The 18,360-nt window shown below is 40.5% G+C and overlaps 1 protein-coding gene across 1 annotated transcript in view; it reads left to right on the top strand.

The window, feature by feature from the left end:
• Positions 1–18,360, top strand: part of ANOS1 (anosmin 1) — a 149,120-nt gene that overhangs the window by 65,117 nt on the left and 65,643 nt on the right. The window lies entirely within an intron of this gene.

The following is an 18,360-nucleotide window of genomic DNA, read 5'->3' as shown; positions in this document are numbered from 1 at the left end:
GACGTTAAACTATAAAACAGGTTGTTTCTATATGAATGTGTAAACAAATTTTAGGATACTTGAAGAATACATTTGTCAGATGCATGCAAACTTTTACAGCCATTCCATTAGGCAATTGTAAAATGCAGGAGAGAGGTATATTTCTTCACAGTCAGACGTTATTAAAATGTTTTTAATAGTCAAATCCTGAAATATTCTTCATTCTGTTGCATATTAAAAGCATTATTCAAAAAAATTTGCACTGTTCCAAAAAAAGGGTAGTTTTTGTGATTTGATTTGTAAAAATTGGCATTTACAGTAAAGATCATATGTCTATTTTATGTTACAAGTAATAATTCCATAAACACTTTCAGTATACTAGCAGTTTTGCTGCTGGGCACTGGCAATTTTACATGGTGGTAGAGAAATTTTATCTGTCTTGTGGAGGTTAGGGAAAAGAGACAATTGGTTTTTTATTATATGGCATCAATTGATGCATTTGTTCAGACAAATATAGGATGGTTACCCTAAGGTGCTTATGTATTGCTCTCTAGGCACTTGCCTAAAGAAATACTGTGGAAAATAAAAAATGACTAAGACTGAATAAGCAAAAAATAGTTCCTTGGTGGTTTTATACATAGACCTAAACATATTTGAAATGTTACAGCAATTGAAAATTATATAAATTCAAATTGGGTTGAGGGACAAAAAATGAATAAAATCACGTAACAAATGTGACTGGCAGTGAAACAAACCAGGTTATATCTTATGTCTTGTTCAGAAGTCTCTTCATGAGTACTTTTCTATCTACTGTTATGACTGAGTGTTCTTACAAGATTTTAAATGTCTGCCTGAAATACTTGTTACATAAGTATTCTATTTCCAGGAATACTCTGGAATATTACAGTGGTTGGGTAAGAAATGGTTATTCAATACGATAATCCCACCATGCTAATCAAATTAACAATACTTTGACCAGTGGTGGGACTTAACTTGAGATTCAGACACCTGAATTTTGGATTCTGTACCATTTAGATGTGATGGAGGTATCCAGGCTCCCTCTGTTGTCAATACGGATGAAGTTAGTACAGTCAGTAACTTCCAGAGAGCTACTTATCTCACCCTGTAGGAGATACCTGTACTGGGTCCACTGAGTGGTTCTCCACGTGCCATTGACTTTATTGACTAGATCTCCCTCAGCTAATGGGAAGTGGAGTCCCCGTCTCACATGTAGACGTGCAGCTTACATCTCTGAAGCCGAATCCCACAGAAGGGCTGTATTGTTCCTTTACACCTGAGCGCCTAGTTCCGTTTGAGCTTCTGTAGAGTCCTGGAGGTGGCCGTGTGCGGCTGGCAGGTGTGACAGATACCTAAGAAAAAGGTGTTTGCCTTTCAGGAGTGGCAGCTGGAGGCTTGTTGGCACACTGTGTGTTAGATTAGATATAGGTACCTGTGAATGGGCAACTGTCTTATGTACTTCCTTTCCTGACGTTTGGTTTCCAAAGGAGTTTAACTCTTAAAAGAAAATCCCTAAATCGTTTCATTCAAAGAGGTAGCTATATAGAAAACAGAAAACTTAGAAATATCCTGAATGAATGAAAAGCTGTAGTATTTGATTACACATTAATATACCCTCGGGGATGTACTGTGGTCCTTACAGATTGCTTCACGTGGAAAGCTTTGCAGGACTGTTTTTTCCCCATACCCTTTTCTATTTCCCTCATCCAGTGCCATTGTTTTCTTTCTTGCTTTTGCACGGAGTCCTCCAACCTGCCATCTTACCACTAGTGCCCAACCTAAGCCTGTTTGTATTGAGATGAGTGGTAAAAAATGACATCCAGTTAGAGCTGCTGCAACTCCAGAGCCCTCAGTGAAGATTTTTCAGGATTGTCAAGTTTTGCAGTTTACAATGACAGTGACTACAGAGCAGCTCACAGGTACATGCTCTCTATCCAAAATCAAGCATGCTGGTACTCTTATCTAGACATGCATTACCGTGAGATTTAGGATGCCCCTGAGAAATCCCAGGGAGTCTGTTCCTGAGATTGGTGGGCACCTGCAATCTGTGCTGATTTTATCTAGAATTCTAACTCTTGCTTGTGACCCTTTGGCTATACTTCATTAACTGGTGTGCATTTCCTTGCATGTATTTGCACAAAAAGGCAAGCTATCCTTTTCATCTGTCAGCATACAGAATGCTATGCAAAGAACTGCTTTTCAGACAGTTGTTCTCTGGGGACTTAATACCAACATACTTCCATAATCTTACTCTCTGATTCCTCTGAGACCTTGCTCAAGAGTCCCATTAAGATGAATGGCAGAAAACTAGATGAAGCATTACATATCCCAAATTTCCACTTTACATTTTTTGCTGTGCTACAACATCACCTTTATCACAATTATATTCGATTTCATAACGTCGTAGAATCATTTAGGTTGGAAAGGACGCTTAAGATCATGGAGTCCAACTGCTAAAGATCATTTTGTCATCTTAACATTTGCACACTGTCATAAGTCACTTTAGGATGACTAGAAGTATAGTACTACCAGTCTTAATCAAAATACTCAGCTTCCAAGCTAAAGTTTAAAAAAAAAAAGCAAGCTATATATTCAGCCACAATCCTAGAATTCTTTTAGGAATAATATCTGCCAGCTAAATTTCATATTTAAGAAGAATTTTGCTTGCCCAATTAACAATCTAAGTTTATACAGTGAAGTAATGCAGTGATGCCTGTTTGAGCTGCAGAGGTGAGCTACCACATTTATGAATGCTGAAAGCAGAATGTGTTCCTGGGGTGCAGTCTGTGACAGTCTGGACAGCCAAATCACCTTCCCTTCTGTCCTGGAAGTAGAAATGGTCAGTGGCCTGCCTGGCCCAGACTATTGCCAGGGAAAATGTACCCAGCTCAATTCTTCCAGCACAAGGCTGAGGTTCGATTTAACAGTTTATTATGTTCTATGATAGTTTAATCAGAACTATTTATTTATTAACTCAGCTGCCAGTTTGTCCCGCTTACCTCTCAACACCATAATGTTAACCTTTATTACTCAGCCTTGGAGGGAAAATGAGATATTAGTTGTTTTTTAGACTGTGGTTTTGTGATGGGCTTAAGCTGGTGTAAGTGCAGGCTCTCAATTAAAGAGGTGTTTACAGACTCCTCTCCCCTTCCCTTTTGCGCATGTCGCAGACCAGACAGCTAGTTTTTATGAGGCTACTGAGTGAGCTGAATAGGGAAGTTTACTTGGCTAAAAACTGGTCAGTTTTTCATCTGGAGTGCATGTTTTAGCACATTTACATGCAAAAGAATGCTAATCCCACTTCAGGACTGCCCCTCTTTCGGTGGCATTATGGATTTCGATAGAATCATAGAATCATAGAATGGTTTGGGTTGGAAGGGACCTTAAGGATCATCTAGTTCCAACCCTCCTGCCATGGGCAGGGACACCTTCCACTAGACCACGTTGCTCAAAGCCCCATCCAATCTGGTCTTGAACACTTCCAGGGATGGGGCATCCACAACTTCTCTGGGCAACCTGTTCTAGTGCCTCACCACCCTCACAGTAAAGAGTTTCTTCCTAATTTCTAATGTAATATACCCTCTTTTAGTTGAAAACCATTACCCCTACCCCTTGTCCTGTCACTACACTCCCTGATAGTCTCCCTCCAGCTTTTCTGTAGGCCCCCTTTAAGTACTGGAAGGGTGCTATGAGGTCTCCCCAGAGCCTTCTCTTCTCCACGCTAAACAACCTCAACTCTCTTAGCCTGTCCTCATAGGGGAGGTGCTCCAGCCCCCTGATCATCTTCGTGGCCCTCCTCTGGACCCACTCGAGCAGGTCCATGTCTTTCTTACACTGGGGGCCCCAGAGCTGAACACAGTACTCCAGGTGGGATCTCATGAGAGTGGAGTAGAGGGGCAGAATCACCTCCCTCAACATGTTAGCCACACTTCTTTTGATGCAGCCCAGGATGTGATTGGCTTTCTGGGCTGCAAGTGCACATCGCTGGCTCATACTCAGTTTTTCATCCACTGATACCCCCAAGTCCTTCTCCTCCGGGCTGCTCTCAATCCAGTCATCACCCAGCCTGTGTTTGTGCTTAGGGTTATCCTGACCCAGGTGCAGGACCTTGCACTTGGCCTTCTTGAACTTCATGAGGTTCACCCAGGCCCACCTCTCAAGCTTGTCAAGGTTCCTCTGGATGGCATCCCTTCCCTCCAGCGTGTCAACCACACCACACAGCTTGGTGTCGTTGGCAAACTTGCTGAGGGTGCCCTCAAATCCCACTGTTCCTGCCACTGACAAAGATGTTAAACAGTGCCGGTCCCAATACCAACCCCTGAGGAACACCACTCGTCACTGCTCTCCACTCAGACATTGAGCCATTGACCGCAACACTTTGAGTGCGACCATCCAGCCAATTCCTTATCCACCAAGTGGTCCATCCATCAAATCCATGTCTCTCCAATTCAGAGACGAGAATGTTGTGCGGGACAGTGTCAAACACTTAGCACAAGTCCAGGTAGATGATGTCAGTTGCTCTTCCCTTATCCACCAATGCTGTAACCCCATCGTAGAAGGCCACCAGATCTGTTGGGCATGATTTGCCCATAGTGAAGCCGTGTTGGCTGTCAACAATCACCTCCTTATTTTCCATGTGCCTTAGCATAGTTTCCAGAAGGATCTGCTCCATGATCTTGCCAGGCAGAGGTGAGACTGACTGGCGTGTAGTTCGCCAGGTCTTCCTTTTTTCCCTTTTTAAAAATGGGGGTTGTGTTTCACCTTTTCCAGTCAGTGGCAACTTCACCGGACTGCCATGACTTCTCAGATATGATGGATAGTGGCTTAGCCACTTCATCCACTAGTTCCCTCAGGACCCACAGATGCATCTTATCGGGTCCCATGGACTTGTGCACCTTCAGGTTCTTAGATGGTCTTGAACCTGATCTTCTCCTACGGTGGGTGGTTCTTAATTCTCCCAATCCCTGCCTTTGCCTTCTGCTTCTTGGGTGGTATGGCTGGAGCTCTTGCCAGTGAAGACTAAGGCAAAAAAGTTGCTGAGTACCTCAGCCTTCTCCATGTCCCAGGTAACCAGGTCTCCCATTTCCTTCTGGAGAGGACCCACATTTTCCCTAGTCTTCCTTTTATCACCAACGTACCTATAGAAGCTTTTCTTGTTGCCCTTGATGTCCCTGGCCGGATTGAATTCCTTTAGCTCCTTTAGCTTTCCTAACCTGATCCCTTGCTGCTTGGACAATTTCTCTGTATTCCTCCCTGTCCTTGCTACCTGTCCTTGCTTCCACCCTCTGTAGGCTTCCTTTTTGTGTTTGAGTTTGTCCAGGAGCTCCTTGTTCATCCATGCAGGCCACCTGCCATTTTTGCCTGACTTCTTTGTTGGGATGCATCGCTCCTGAGCTTGGAGGAGGTGATCCTTGAATATTAATAACCAGCTTTCTTGAGCCCCTCTTCCCTCCAGGGCTTTATCCCATGGTACTCTACCAAGCAAATCCCTGAAGAGGTCAAAGTCTACTTTCCTGAAGTCCAGAGCAGTGAGCTTGCTGTGCACCCTCTTCATTGCCCTATAGATCTTGAACTCCACCATTTCATGGTCACTTCAGCCAAGGCTGCCCTTGAGCTTCACATTCCCCACCAGTCCCTCCTTGTTGGTGAGAACAAGGTCATGCATATTATCTGTTCTCGTTGGCTCCTCCATCACTTGGAGAAGGAAGTTGTCATCAACGCATTCCAGCAACCTCCTAGATTGCTGATGCCCTGCCGTGTCGTCCCTCCAACAGATATCAGGGTGGTTGAAGTCCCCCATGAGGACCAAGGCTTGTGAACCTGAGGCTGCTCCCATCTGTCTATAGAGGTCCTCATCCCCTCAGCCTGCCTGGTCGGGTGGCCTGTAGCAGACCCCCACTATAACGACACCCATCCCTTCCCTCCCTTTAATCCTGACCCGTAGGCTCTCGGTTGGGTCCTCATCCATGCCCAGGCAGAGCTCCATGCACTCCAGCTGGTCTCTGACATAGAGGGAGACACCCCCAACTCGTCTCCCCTGCCTGTCCTTCCGAAAGAGCCTGTACCCTTCCAGTCCGACACTCAGTCCTAGGAGCCATCCCACCACGCCTCCGTGGTGCCAGTAAGATCATCGCCCTGCAAGTGCGCACACGCCTCTAACTCCCCTGGTTTATTCCCCATGCTACGTGCATTTGGTTATGCCCATCACATAACCATAACCTGAAAGGTATAACAATTAGAGATACTTATAAAGAAATTTAGCGTGTAAGTGTAGTCTTTCTTGCTCATGTATAGCATGCATTGAAAAATAATAGGAGGGAAGCCATTTACTTAATAACCTTGGAAAGAATTCCTTTGAAACAACATAGCTATTTTAGGTTACTTTGTTTTAATTTTTTAAAGTATTCAGACACTTTATTATTTAAAACATGATTTTTTTTAAATTTTTTTTTTTCCAAATAATATGTGAAACTATCTAACTTTTAAAGTATTACTCAGCAGTGTTTTTTCTATGAATTGTCATGTAAATTGATAGAATTTTACTCATTTTGGTGATCCGGTAGACTATGTTAAGATACATGAAGAGATTATTGTGAAAAGGAATCACATTATCTCTTTTTACAAAAGATTCAATGGATACAATAGGGTTTCTAAACATGGGACAGAAAAACATTCTTTGTGTAGTGGGAATATATTTGGAAAAAGCTAATGTAGAACACTTCACAGAGTTTCCTGTTACATTTTGGCTTTTTGTTCCCGTTGTACTTTGGATTAATGGAATTTTAACTTCTATTTTTATAGAATGAAGCAATATTTCTGTTACATATGATCCTGGTACTTTTTAGAAATACCATATTTCTTGTTTGTTATTGCTGATCATCTTCACTGTTCTTTCGTGAATTTGTTTACTCTGAAATTAATGAAAATGCAAATGTATTTTCTTCAGATCTGTTTTTTTTTCCTTCCTCTCACCTACACAAATGTGTATCATCAGTCTACATTAGGTCAATAGATTTTCCATTAAAGCAACAAGCGTAACTCTGAGTACACTGAAAACTTTCTAGATTTACTGTTATTAGATTGATTGGTCTATCAATGAGGTGGCCAACAGACAATATTTAAAAATATTTAGGCCAAGCAATAGAATGTGAATTGCTCGCTTCAGAGCAGGGGATGAATATTTTTTTCAAGACAACCTCCTTTTCATTTTTCTGTTCTTTTTCCTCCTCCTTTGCCATAACTGCATGAAGAGGCATGCACAGATGCCTGCTGCCAGAGTGTGATACTTAACCTGACCGTCAAACAGCCTCACAAAGGAAGGCTTTTCAGGTCCCCCAGTGAAACAACCACTGCATTTTATTATGGCGTGAAATTAGAAGTGAAAAGCCCTATGGCTCTTGCTGTTTAGTTATGCGGAATATGTCGTTTCTGATGGTGATGGTAGTGCTGGGAGGGAAATAGAAAGCCAGGGAAGAGAAACAAAGTAACGATTTAGACAAAGAAGACCCCCCTTTTTTTCGTCGTCTCTGATTGTTAGGTGGTCTATAAAACCATAGTACTGTGGTGGCTACAAGCTAAAAGAACATTTAGTTGCGGCTCTTTCATTCAGAAATGTATGTGTGAATTTGCAGGGTGATGTATAAGGATAGTCATCTGTTATCAGAAGAGTTCAGTAGTTTAACTCATTTATAAAACAGCAACAAAAACCTTGACTTTGCTTGGAGAGAGCAGCGCTGCTCTGACAGACACTTGAAGTTGCATAGCAAGATGGTGTTTATAACAAGACTGCGTGTGGTTATCTGAAGCTGCCTTGTAACAGATTGGGAGGGGAAAGTGCCAGCTTGAAGAGGCTTTCCCTTGTCTGTCTGAGATTAAAGGAATCATGTTTTCTCAATGAAAATTCTGTGCATATATAAAATGTCAAAATATTTATGCTCACTTTCACTTTAAAAGTATTATGTAATCACTAAAACAAATATTCAACTATTAGGAGATGAAAAGACAGCTTATGAGAGAGGCATTGTAGAATGTAAGATGGGCTTCTTCTCATAGAATCATTTAGGTTGGAAAAGACCTTTAAGATCATCAGTCCAACCCTAAAGTTATCCATCAGCTGATCACTGTTGCTACTGCTGGAAACAAATTGTGAAAGCGCATCTGCAGTTCTAATATCTGGAAGGGAAAAGCTGTTGCGTTTTGCAGGCCAATATTGCTAGCAGTAAATATTACTGGTTTTTTTACTAGATTACCTTCTTTGGCCTTCTTTGGACCCTATCCGCATAGAAAGGGTGGCAGGGAACAGTGATCTAGAAACAGTAGGGATGTACAAGTGGAAAGTTTCTGCCATGTTGCTTTACTCTCTAGGTTATAGATGTAATCTTGGAGAAGCTTTAAAAGCGGAAAGAAAGAGTTGGCATGACTGATCCATGATAGATTGGTGGAACAGATGCAAACATGACAAATCAGTTCATTGGTAAACTCCACTGTGGGACTACAGCCTGAAGGAAAAAAGTTCAGAGAGAGGCAAAACTGCTACTGTTTTTTGATTCAGGTAGTTAATTTCTTTATTCATTAATATGGTAGCTACGCTACCAAAGAATTCCATACATGAGCAATAGCACAGAGAGAAGCAGGAAGGCACTAAGCAATTAAAGCTATTATCACTATCAGAAAGAAGTTTATTAGAAAAGGGCTTCTTAACCTTTTTAGACTATATCACTCTTCATTTGATTTAAAATTATTTATGCATTTTGCCACAGTACATATCTTGTGTGCACACTAGTGCTCCAGGCTTGACTTGCTGCTTCATAGCATTTTGCCAATGCTATGCCTTGTATCTTGACAGGTGAAACCTCAGAATGTGGAGATTTAGAATAAGGGCTAGGAAGAGTTTTGAAAAAAGAGAGTAAGAGGCACTTGATGCAGCACAGAAAACCAAGGCAATAGGATAGGAAAACAATCTTCGAGGCAACAGTTTGAATAGGGATAATTGGAACAACAATTTTACAGCCAGTGTAGGTTGGTAGCAGAAACAAAGATGTGAAAAAAGGAGAATGTGGAAAAGAATATTATCTCTGTAGCAAAGAAGTGGTGGTGGAATAGCTACTGCACTGAGACATAACCAAAATATTTGTACCTATTATAAGCATTTCAGAAGAACTTCAGGAGGATCAGAAAGTGCTGCTGGGGCATGCCCCTTCAAGGTGAGAGGTTCACATTTAAGGCTCTTCTCTAGAGAAGAACTCATTGCTTATACAAGATGAAACAGCTTCAGGAGGAGAGAGAAAGCTCCATCAAATACTTTAAGTTTAGGGCATTCATCTTGAATGTAGGAGGTTTAAGTTCAATTCCATGTTTCAAAATCAGGCAAAATAAGAACTCAAAGGTGTTTTTTGGTGACTGTGTTAAGCTCTAGGCTATGAGGCAGGAAAAGGGACGAAAATACATGTCCCAGTTTCATCTGCTGGTACAAAACCCTGTAAACAAACTTTGAAAAGGACGGGTCAGGAATGAACTAATGTTTAGGAGCCAATTTTCTGTTGACATCGATGGCCATGATTTTGATTTGGTAACAATAAAAACATGAAAAGCATCCTAGGATTGTTCTTCTGTCCTTTCAACCAAACACTTCTGCTGGCAAAGTTTGACATGCCAGACAACTAAGCCGTACAGATAGTTATCAAGCTGTCAGTGTTGAAAGTTATTTTCACTCTAAAAGGATTAGAGTTGAAACTGCTGCATTTCTGCTACAGTGTGATGATATGACTTCTCTCCCCCCTCCCCCCCCCTTTTTTAATAGTCATTTACTTTCCAAATATTTTATGTCAGAACAGTTCCTTCATTTTCAACACCTTCAGTGATTCTCACCATCAGTACATGTACAACTTTTCTGGTAGCTTTCACTTGCTGTTTAATTCTGGGAATTTACAGCAAAGGCTACATGGACTTCCAGGAAATTTGACCTGAAGTTGTTGGCAGTGGTCTTGGTCTTTCTGGTGCTCTAATGCAGGTTGTTGGAGCATATGGAGATTTGAAATGGTGGATTTTCAGAGATCAATGCAGTCAGAACAGCTTTTTTATCCAAATTTTTGAAACGGAGCCTCCATTTTAGGAGCAAAGCCTGTAATGCTGCTTTGTATATGCAAAAGTCTGGACAGACTTAACCGATATACTGACTAGCCCTTTCCCTATCTCTATTCCAGGAAATACTGATCCTAAGTCGTAAGGCTTCCTTTATTTGCTTAGGGTATTGAAGGCATTCGGTAACTCAAATTGCTAACACTTAAAATTGTGGTATTGGCATCCCTGATGTTTGTCTACTGAAATGAACTGGACAATTAAGAAAAGGAAATTATTTTTTCAAGTTCATGTTTTTGTTGGATATGCAACAATTGCATTTCTGAAAATTTCCTTTACTGTAAGTGCTGATTTGATATTAGCAAGTTTGCATAATCGTGGAGAGCAGTAATACCTGTCCATGTGTGTGCTTTTAGTCCCTCCACACCCAAGTAAAATAAATACACATCGAATGCAGCTATTTGCTATAGCAGTTTAAACTATGCTGCTTGGCTTTGCAGCCAGTAAAGCTTCTGCTCTGACATAACCATTCAAATGACCAGACCACTCTCCAAAGTGCTGGTAACAGAGATAACAGTTGCACCTAAAACTGCTGCAGTTTGCTTCAGTAACTGTATGTCTAAGCCTTGTAAAAGGCTGAGTAAACAGAGGTGAAATCAAGGCTTTGTCTGCCTCCCTGCTCAAGTAGCAAAATAGAGCTTCAAAGAAACATCATTTTGGATAATAATATTTTTTTTTTCTGTGTCCTTCAGAATTCATAATTGGAAGATACTGTAGCTATGTTCTGCATGGTTTGGTGAAGTGAAGGTTTTAGTTGTCTGTTATGAGACACTAACAGTCCCATCTGCAGAAACAATTTACGTTTATTGAGAGCACACTGCTTGGATGTGAAACCAGAAGTAACACCATTTAATGCTGGTTTTGAAATGTAATTTTTAAAAGTATTTCAGTATTAACACCATTTTGAGGTGAATAAGGGGTTGTTCATAACTTTCAAGACTTCAGTTCAAGGTGCCAGATAGGGAAGGTCTCCCTTTGTAGGTTTATATTTAGCATATAGTTGGAAGATGTAATTTACCATCTTTTTCTTAAAATATAAAAACAATGAGGAGAAATAGAAAGAATGCAATTCCTGGAAAATTCTCTAAAGCAAGTGATGTGTTGTAAATTCCATGTTTCACATGCAGGTTGTATGCATCATCCTACTTAGATAAGAATTATTAAAAATAAATTTCAGTTGCATATGTAATGATATCTTTTGGATCTCTGTTATACAGCTTTTGCTAGCCTTTTCATAAGGGATATACCAAATTCTGCTAGGAAATATGGCTCTCATTCTTGTTGACAAAGACCACTGCTGGATGGCTTATATTCCCTCTTACTTTCTGATGATATTAGAACTCAACACAAAATGCTGTATTCTCATAACTTAACCCTTAGTACTTTAATGCCAAATTGCTCTGGATGAGGTCACATGTGACTTAACCAAAAAAGTCTGTTCGGGTGTATCGTGGTTTAAACCCAGCTGGTAACAAAGCACCACGCAGCTGCTCGCTCGCTCCTCCACCCCGGCCAAGGTGGGATGAGGAGAAAATATAAAGAAAGGCTCATGGGTCAACACAAAGATGGGGAGGGATCACTCACCACTTATGGGCACGGGCTAAAGACAGGCTCAACTTGGGGAAGAAACAACATCAATTTAATTTACTACCAGTCAAGTCAAGACAAGGATACCGCAGGTACACCCTTGGGTGATATCATACAATATAATGTGGTTGCTGGTCCCTGTCCCTGTCTGTCCCTACTTGCTCCTGTTGGACCCTGGAGGTTTGTGCTGTACTTTGATACCTTACAATTGAAGAGGACTCAGAATAGTTAACGTAGCTGTAACTACATCTCCAATAGAGACACCATTCCCTTAGTTTCAGTGCCAGCCCCAGGTATTTAGTTGGTACTTTTTTCTGAGCAGTTAAATTCTGAAAAATACAAAGCGGTCATCTGTCCTGAAACGTAAGGATACATTGTCTGAATGTTGATTACAAATGAAGGATTTTTCTTTTTCTTTGTATATATATACTTTTATTAATTAGAATAAATTAATACTTGCAGATGATAACAAATTCCACGTTAGTAACCTGTTCCTTGTCATCTGCCCCATCACAGTACATGTCAGGATGTCATCAGTACAGAACGAGAAAAAATACATTTTGAGAAAGACTAAGAAGTGCTCCTTAAAGGGATTTTAAAGACCCAGTTCACTCTAACCAAGCACATTCTTTAGTGACCATTTAAAATCTAAGACCTGGCTTTCATTCAAAACCAGCTCTACAATTAGCAATACTTTCAGACAGTATCAGCTGGGTTCCCAGTGTACATGATAATGTCACAGAATAACCCCAACTGTAACTAATTTAATTAAGACTTGATCCTGGAATACAAAATCACTCCTTTTCACCAAATCATGATGCTCACTGACCTACAGGAGAGAAAACAGGCAACACAGTCAGGGAACCTTTCTCTGTCATTTAACCCATTTGTTTGTTCAGTTACAAGGGAAATATATTACTAGTGTAATTCTCATGAGAATCTCTTTAACATGAACAGAGGAGTAACTCCAAGTAGCTACATGAAACTGCTATTTTACATAAAAGAATACATTTCGCAGTTGTTTCTATTAGACTTTCAAAGTTTTAAAGATACTTAAACCTCTCCCAGTCTACATTAAATGTAACTGAATTTTAGGAGCTGAAATGTCACACCGAGTTTCTAGAAAGTTGGTGACTGGTGCTCCGATGGTTCAGTCTGCTAATGGGGGAGGAGAGGCAAAAGAGGCAGAGAAGCAAGAGACTGACTCGGCTTAAAATGGATCCCACAGAATGCTCAGAGGCTTCTTGCGCAGCGTGTATCGATCTACAAGCTAATATGACGGCTACTGATTCTGCAGTTGAACACTCCTGTCTGGGCTCGGGGATTTTTTTGGCCTGAGGAACCAGCTGATTCATTAGTGCATCTCCACCTCTAACGGTTTGTTTTAAACAAGATAGATGTGTACAGGGCGTGCGTGACCTGACAGGGTGTACGAGCACCTGGAATCTCTCACACCTGAAGGGCTGCAGTGCCTCGTCTTAGGCGCTTGATCACTAGGAAAGGTGCCCACAAGCTTGAGTGCAGTACCCTGATAGCGAGAACCACTCGCATGGAGAATGACTCACGTGAAGCCTCCGAATCAATCAAACTATTGAGCGTGGGTTTTGGAGAGCATCCAGAATAATCCAGCATGGGAATGAGAAAAGGTTTTTTTGCATCACAATTCTGGATTCACTTACCTGCCTCTGCAGGATTCCTCACTCAAAGTGCCTGAAATTCTCACGGCATGTAGTTCTGTTTACCTGAGCTTTTCATTTTGTAACGTACATTATGAAACAGTCACACTTGTGTGTTCCGGGTGGGTAGACAGCCCATACCTTAGGGCTGGTCAGAGATTTAAACTGGAGATGAAGAAAAAATTGAACGGGGATCTTTAAAAGAGTGTGTCTAACTTCAATTTCATAACCAAACACCTCTTTCATTTTAATATGCAGAATTCAGGTAAGCTGCCTTGAATCTATAGAAGGAAAATACCCATCTTAAAGTTTATGAGGACATGCATTACCACAGGAATTTGAGAGACAAATAAATAGACTTTTTTAAAATGATTAGACAAAAATTATGTACATTCCTGAAGTGGGCAGCCGAAGTCCTTCAGATGGATTCATTGGTCTCATCCCAGGATGCTTTTCTTCTGTTTCATTGCAAATTGTCAAAGAGTTGTGATTCTTACCTACTTGTACGTGTAATTAATATTCTCCTATTCTGCTAAATTATTTCCTTGTAGGTATAGCTTTTAGAATTACATCGTGTCCTCCTAAGTGCAGAAGCACCAAATCAGACTCATGCGACAGTTTGGAGAATCTAATTTGGTCTTTGATTCAAACAGTAACATAAATACTGATATTTCTTTTTGGCATTAATAAATGAGATGTATCTTCTAGGAAGAGAATGTTTGAGGATTGTTTTTTGTGTGTATGGGTCTTTTGGGAAAATATAATTCAAAATTAATGGGAGATTTTTTTTAATTGACGTGTCCAAATTTTTTAAATTATAAATCTTCCTGATGCATCTCTTCAGTTTTATCAGGAGAAATAGTTTCAATAAACACATCCTGCATCTCATGACTCATATAGTAAAGAAGAAAAGTAGTTGTTCACACTGTTCAGAAGATAGTATGTTCTATGATGTGATACAGCTAATGCCTAATATTGTTCTACCAAGCTAGCGTGCTATTAATTGATTTGCACTGGTAAATATTCAACTGTGCATTTACTGTTCTGAAACCAAAAAATTGTGTTCTTTGGACAACTCACAGTCCAATTTTTGAGACACAGAAAGTAACAATATCTATTCCTATTGATAAACAGCAGATGAAGATAAAAAAAAATCTCAAAATCAGTTATTTCTCTCTTGCTGCCTGTTTATGTTTTACATTGTGTTTACTGCCACTATGCTAAGATTTACAGATTGAAAATCACTTTTCTCATGGTTCCTTTGGGCACAGTTGTATATGTAAGTGTACCCATCACGAAATGATTCTAAGAGTGATGAACACTATATTCTCCTTTGACTTTGGTTGAATTCCTGACCCCAAGAATGTTCTCTGCTCAGTGCCTGATAGTAAGTATATGTATTTTTCAGGTGCTTGTCTTCATGACATGGCAGGTTCTTAGGAGACTGTACACTGAAAGGTGTTTTTTTCCTTTTTTTAACCATCTAAGTTCATTTAATTAAATGCCTTAGGACGGCAAAAACACTTAAATATATATTGCAAACATAAATCATTAATTTCTGACCTTACTGTTGTGAGAAACCAGAATGGTGAATGAAAATGAAAAGAATAATTATATTCCAGCTATAACACTTTGATTCCATTCTTTTCACAACAGTTTGCATATGACTTGGTTCCCCTTTGGTGAAGAAAGAAGCCTTATTAGACAAAAGTACTGTGGGTAGACTCTTCTACTCTGAAATAAATAATTGTTTGCTTTTTAAACAGTTATAAATATGTCATATCAGCTATTTAACTTAAATATAATATTTGAATAAATATACAGTATTTGAATAAGTATTTATTTCAATACTTAAATGATGTTTTGCAATTTATTAGGCATTCAGAATTGCTGTATTGGTGTAACTCTCTCCCATTCAAGTGAAAGGCAACATTTCCTAAGCAAAAGTGTTGGTGGACTATTTTGAAAATCCCTTTACTAACTACTGTAGATGGTATGCTTCATATGCTAATCTCATAGTTGCTGTATTTATAGTTTAAAAATCAGAACAAAAAACCCTTCTCTAACAGGGCCCTTAACTGCAAATTAAAAAAAAAAAAAGAAATAAAAAAATACAAACCAAAATATTTTAAAGCAATAGTAATCCTTCTCCCTTGAATGAAACAGTACTTTGCCCTTGTTCCTAATTTTATACAGTCTAAGTATTAACAGAGCTACAGTAGTACCTGATATATTATACCTATGTGTGTGTGCATATGTACTCACACACAGAAATTTTGAAGGACGACAAATGCTGCGGTGCTTTCTATTGGCCCTCCTTTTGACTTTTGCTGCAGTTGTTTAGTGCTGAATAACAGCTCTGCAGCAGTCTGGATGAAGAAAGCAAGCCGACAACTTCCAGGTTTATCCACAGATGATAAAACAGGTGCTTTAGGAGGATTCCATTTAGCAAGGCCATTGTAATTAACACCCGGTATCTTCTGAAGAGTGCCGCCAGCCCGTAAGGACCGGTTCAGCCCTCCTGCCTGCGGGTGGTCTGCCAGCTACGTACCTCCGCTTAGCTTCTGAGGGCGCGTGGCGATGTCTGCAAGGTGGTTTTTATTACATAAAGTGGAGGCAAAACCAGCTTGCTGCTTGGCCTGGATTCCTTTTTATCCTGGATAGAGGATTTCAGTATCCTTTTAACAGGCTCGCACATTTACGCTAATCCAGAAAACCTGGATGCGTTCACCTGCTGGGTGGGAATAGTTTTCTCATGGGTGTTTTAGATATTTCCTTGGAACTCTTCTGATCGGTGGGAAATGCTGTAGGCTTTCCTTTCAGACATCAAGGCTAAGCTAAACACCAGTGAAATAACTCCTGTTGGTCTGGGGGAGCTTTGGGTCAGGTCTTTGCTGAGTTGCATTGAAATTATTAGAAATGTATTATTGAAATTTTAAATTTTAAGATGTATGCTCTTTTTTTGTATTCTCTGAAGACTTGGATTTAAGAAAACAGATGTTATCGCCACTAGTTCTGACTCACATTTTCTTGATTTTAACTTTTATTACGCACGGAACGATACCTGTCAGAAAACCTTCAGCTGCTGTCGATGTAAAGCCTGATTCTGCTTTTTCTTGAGAGAATTTTCAACTTGGTGCTTGCCTTGGCTGGATGGACTAAAAATGGGGGAGATCCATAGCGGAGGGAAAAATGGTTTATTACAGTACTGTGCGGAGCACTGCAAAATGTGTGTTCTTCAGTAGACTCATCTTGATGTACATTCATAGCAAAGCATGCCAAAGATGAGAAAAAACGCACAACCCTTTCCAGATGAAAGATACAGCTCAGAGTGACACATGTAAATGGGATGAGAAAGTTTAACAGAACCAGGCAGGCTAAAGTTTATGGGGACAGAGAGTTTATTGGAAAGCTGAAATGTATGGAAAAAGACAAAAATATGTGCACAATAGCCCTTCTTCAGAGCTAGCATGTATAGAACACATTGGATCTGGAATACATTTCCCTCTCCATATAAAAAACATCAGGAGAGACTTCATGGGGAAGAAAAGGTATCTCTGTACCTGAGATTATTGCAATTCAGAGGAAAAAGCTCACCCGATAGTGGGGGGATCTTAAGATCTCAGCTGATTTACAGTTTCAGTTGAGGACTCAAAGGTGAGACCTGGATCTGAGCTTCCAGCTTTTCCAGCTTCTCAGTTTCGGGGAAACTCATAACAGAGTAGCTAAGAGGGTAAATGCACAAACCTCAGTGTTTGTGAGGTGCTCTCACCTTTGCTGTTGCAAGCTTAATAACTACCTTTTTAGAAGGACAGTCCCAAAGTCTTCTAGTGCAAAGTTATTGGCAAAATTTCTGTCTGCTACCGGTTTTTTTCCAACCTACAGAATGGTACAGCTCCACTAAAGCTAGGCAGTCGGCTTCTGCAGCAGCCCATGGTGCTGGGCTATGCCCAGTGCTCTGAGGACTCTTCATATGGCAGGAGTAGGAAGATTTTTTTGGTTATGTATAGGTAAGAGCACTCTAATCAGAGCCTATAAAGCTTATGATGGAGGTCTTATGGCTTGCTACATCATCTGTTTCCCTTGGAGTATTCTGAGAGCAGTCGGATTGCAGGACACTGCTCAGCCCTGCTTCATTTTGTCCATCTTGCCTTTAAAGCGTCTGAGTTGACATGCCCATCGTCTCTGCCTGCCCTGACGGCAGGAGATGCTGGGGCTCAGCTAAAGTAGCCTGGGCTGTCCTGAGTGATTTTTGAGGCAGAGAGTCAGCCAGTCAAGGCATCAAGTGCTGGAACCTACTTGCATTGCACGTAAAGACATCCTGGTACACGCGCCTTGAACAAACCCTCTGAAGCATGCAGCATCTTGGTATTTCCTTCCAGGAGTACCAACTGTTTTGTTCTAGAGCCCGCAAGAGAGGTGGGCCAGTCGGCATGAACTTGGTTCTAGCTGTCACCTGAAGGTTGTGGACATGCTGGTTTAGATACGCTCTGTGTGGCGGTGCAGCGGTGAAGCAAGAATTCAGAGAAGGCAAGGATATGGAAATCCTGACAGCCTTGAGGATCACTGACAAAGTCCCAGTGTGGTCAAAATGTTGCCCATTTTGTCTTGACACCGTTTATACCTCTGTAATTTGGGGCTAAATCCGTCAGACAGTTAGGAGAGTTGTAAAATTGGCATGACAGTGGAATTGGGCTCAAATGTGCGGTAAAACTATACCATGGAAGGAGCGGTACTCTGGAATGAATTAAACTTACTGACTTCAGTGACATTTTGTAATGTAGCTTTCTAATTACTCTGTATACAGCACATTGTGAATTTTCAAGAGATAGAAATTGAGTGTAAAAGACCAAAATATATATATATATATAGAAAATGTTTGAGTGGTATTTTTCATTCCTGAAATATATAACTTCTGTGACTAATGGTTTCATTATATTTTTCAGGTGTTGCTAGTAAGAAA

Source organism: Aquila chrysaetos, chromosome 23, assembly GCF_900496995.4.
Source record: "Aquila chrysaetos chrysaetos chromosome 23, bAquChr1.4, whole genome shotgun sequence".
Classification (NCBI taxonomy): domain Eukaryota; kingdom Metazoa; phylum Chordata; class Aves; order Accipitriformes; family Accipitridae; genus Aquila; species Aquila chrysaetos.
Note: the sequence above shows the minus strand (reverse complement) of the source record. Positions and strands in the feature narration are given on the sequence as shown.